This window comes from Rhagoletis zephyria, unplaced genomic scaffold, assembly GCF_001687245.7.
Source record: "Rhagoletis zephyria isolate East Lansing unplaced genomic scaffold, Rhagoletis_zephyria_1.1 Rzeph_scaffold_07846, whole genome shotgun sequence".
Lineage (NCBI taxonomy): Eukaryota > Metazoa > Arthropoda > Insecta > Diptera > Tephritidae > Rhagoletis > Rhagoletis zephyria.
In genome coordinates, this window is record NW_016164928.1 from 18,493 (window position 1) to 22,792 (window position 4,300).

Consider the following 4,300-nt stretch of genomic DNA (forward strand, 5'->3'; position numbering starts at 1 on the left):
TTTATTTGGTGAATATAGTTCTGGCTATCATTCACCACCATTTCTGTCAACAAACTCTACCGAAGCGCCCTTTCGAAGGTAAGGAAGCATCTTGCCAGCTTCCTTTGGCAATTTTAGCAAACGGTCAATCTTTGCATTTGACCTATTTGAACCACCCAGCATCGTCACAAACGTTTGACATGGGTGTCTTCTGTTACTTGCCAATTTTGTATACTCGTTTGTCGATCGCTGTCAAGCGTGATGTACGATTTTTTCTGGCCTCCTCCTTGCGCTTCCATCTTTTCAGCTGGCGTCGGTAGCTCTCGTTGTGTGTGGATCTTTGCCTCTTTAGGTATCACGTCTCGGTCCTCAATTCGGCTCACGGACTTAGAAGCCGAGGCGGTCAATTGCGATCTCATAGCGTAGTAGGCTCGAGACATTGAGGTTGCTCCGTGTGACATCTGCGACATGTGAAGCCGCCATAAGCCAGCGTATAAATTTGGTGCGGCATTTGTTGTACGGAAGAGACTTCACCACCCGACTACGTCTATTTGTGAAGGAATTACCAGCACATAAGCTGAGTTTAATAACCTCAGCCTAAGCCTCTGCGCAAGCCTGGATGAAGAAGGAGGTCCTGGGAGAAGCGCTAACTCAGCCAGGATGTTTAAATTTAGCTTGGCGACTGGAGCGCAATACCTTCGAACGGTGCGAAATGGACGGAAGCAGAACGACTTCCCCACGGCATGGGGCATGGTAGTAAAGAGTAGGTCATGATGACTGCCATCGGCGCATTAACCGCTGGTAAAAAGAAGAGAGCCAAATGCTCGGCAAGCGACAATTAAAGGAAATGCTCTGAAGGGGAGAAAGGAGAGACGTCTTTTCCAGAGGAATAAAACAGAGGCAGAAGGACACACTTAAGTGGAAAGAGCTGAAAATGCTGGAAGGCAAATAACCTCCTGGAAATAAACTGTTTCCAAGAAAATAAACTATAAAATTTTTTTATTCACACCCTCCGGGGTAAAGTTTCGAGACAGGATCTATGACGCTTATACTCAAAAAGAAAAGATGAAAGCACAAATTGTATGACATTTAAAGAGGAAGACGCCAATTTCGCCGCTTATTGTAAATCCTTTGCCCGCCTAAACATAAAGGCCATAGCCGACTTTTAATTGCTATGTAGCATTCTAAAGTTAACTTACACATAATTGCACAGCTTTCCAGAATTCCTTACCATAAATGTAAATCGATGCTGGTCCACAGCGAATCGATACCCTGGCTCTTACAAAAGAGCGTGCGTCCATTTGTTGTTTGGAAAAATGCGCGAAAAGGAATTCAAACTACACATTCCAGCCACAAATGCAACAGCAATATTGTTAGCAAATTAAGTGGCGGCGGTAAAAATCATTAAAGCAACAAACATGGCAGCAATCGGCAATTGACGAACATGCAGCCTAACAGCGGGTTAGCAGCAGAAAGCGGCAATGGCAGCGTTGGGGACGAAGAAGACGCCAGTCACACAAGCACGCACACAAACACCAACACCAACACTTGCCTGGAGCCTGCGCATGAAACGCGCCAGCACTTCATTAAAATCATCACCAACAAACAAAAGCACCGGCAACAACAGCAACAACAACAAGCCAGAATACGAACTCATTAATGGGCAGAGAAATGAAAATGCATTTTACTCCCTTTTAGTCAAAACAACAAATTTTTACATGCTACGCGCATTTTTTGCTAATGCAAAGAATCTCAAATTCCAAGCAAGAATTTCTGCGGGGGGAGTGAAGAAAGCATGAAGAGGGGAAAAAATGCAAAAACAAAAAACAAAAAAAAAGTTTATCGACTATAGGGCAGTGGGACCTCCATAGCGACGCGCGGACTTGAGAAAATATGCAGCAACTACAAACATACAAACATAGAAAGAATGAGCGCGCTTAGCTTGAACCCCGCAGCGACGGACGGCGCTGTCATATTGTCCACACTCGAAATTCGAAATGCGAAATGTTCGGTATACATTAACGATTCTTGAGCTTAGCAATTTTGTATAAATTTTGCGTTTTTTTTTTTGTTTATTTGTGCTTTTTCTGTCGGTAAATTTGTAGCCATTCTCATGGATTTTTTACGCTCATGTATTTTCAAGAACTCAATTGTTTTTGTTGGCGATATGTAGTTATATTTTTTAAAAACAAATGCCGACAATTTATGCAGCGATACACTTACAAGCATACATATGTATGTATTTACGTGTGTACGGGCGAGCAAACAAAGTCGAACAAGTATGTATACAAACAAACAAACAGATTTTTTCAGACGCTAACAGAGCACAGCATCTCAAGTTGAAGGCAAAAGAAGCGCACCGAAATGAGCTTCATGGCGAGCTTGAGAGCGTCGTAGTGAGGGGGAAAGAGGCGCGGAAATCGTGCAAAACATTGCAAAAACTTTAAGTATTTAAAAAACGAAATACAAGAACGCTTTTGAAATGCGCAGACACTAAACGCCACATGTAGGCAAATACATATGTATGTATGTACATATGAACAGTATTGGACCAAATAATAGAGTAGAAGAAAATTGGAAAAAAACGTTAACAAAATTAAAAAATATTCAAAAGAATAAAAAAAAAATATATTAAAAAGGAATAAGAAAAAAAGTTTGAATTAATAAATGAAATATATAATTTAAAAAAGATAGCAATGCAATTAGATACTTAATAAAAAAATTAAATCATTAAACAATTAAACAAATAAAATAAAATATAATAAAAAAGTAAAAAAATAAATGCATAAAACAAAAAAACATTAAAAGTTTTTAAAAATTAAACGAGAAATTATAAACACAAATTACTGAATAAAGTTTAAAAAAAGTATAAAACGCAGATCGCTTTCAATAACCGCAGGCACTGAACGCCGCATAGGTATATAGTGTATTGGAAAATATGATAGAAACTCGCAATAATTTCGAGTTTATATAAGAAAACTAGAAAAACAAACAAAAAAATTACAAAACATTCAAAAATTTTATAATGAGCTCGAGGCCATTTTTTAAATGAAAATTTATTGTGGAAAAGCAACAATAATTTGAAAAAATGGTAAAAGTGATAGCTATTTCGGAAATCACCACATTTCCTCATCAGACTTCTTTCAGTAGGATTCGAACCGACGATCCCACTGACTCAGCCAGTTGCCTGTGCACCGTACTAAGACGCCTTGTAAATTATCGTTTGCTTATTTCCACTATTTTCATTCTTGTTATGCCAACACAATCAAGCGCAGCTATTCCGCTGCAATTCACTTGATCATGTGGTTGTTGGCGTCTTAGCACGGTGCGCAGGCAACTGGCTGAGTCAGTGGGATCGTCGGTTCGAATTTAAAAAAAATAAAAAAATGAACAAAATTTTCTGTGTGATAAAAACAAATTTACGTGTGATACTTGCTACAACTTTTTTGTTACTCTTTTGTAAAAAAGGTCACAAATAAAATAAAAAACCGGTAAAATGGACTTTTTGTTGAAATTGAAGCAATGCCACATGCAAAGCATTGGTCGGTTTCCATTATTTTTTTCAACACTGTATTTAAATACGTGCAAAGCAAAATGGCCAAATAAAACGAGCTACACTAAGCCCCAGCACCCCTCGTCTGTCCTTACCCCAGCAGCAAAAGTTATCAATCGTCGAATTGCAAAAACGCAAAGTTACCTTCACAAAACAGTACAAAAGCGCACGCACAGCATATATATGTTCGTGAAGCGCGTTTGCCATTTATTTGCTCATTTCCTTACTCAACAACTACTTCATTTCGCTTTGTGTGCCCACATCTTCTAGATACCGACCGTGGATACTCGTAGTCCCTCTCCACCCAACCCACCAACTATGCGTGCGTTCGTTGAACAGCGCAACAAAAAAAAATAAATGTTGCTCAATCGGTCAGTTAGTATGTCCAAAAGTATACGCGACGTGGTACTCAAACAACACAAGTAAGTTCCAGGAATTCGATCATATCGTCGAGACAATCAGATTATTTGTTTCGCACGCGCACAAAATCAGAAGCACCATTGAATTGCGCTGGAGCGCCGCAGAGCGACTGAGCGGAGCTAAATATACCGCCGCGACCATGCCATTGAATTAACCATATTAGCCTCGGAGACAGCACTATGCCGGATGAAGTGTGGCTGACTCGATGAAAGCGAGAGGGGAGTCATTTTAGGTCTGTCGTAGTCTCGACAGCATCAGCTTATTTCGGACAAATGCTGAAGCCGGTGAAGGTAACCCAAAGTGGCAACATTGCAATGCCGTAACAACCAGTAACGAAACAGACTAGCG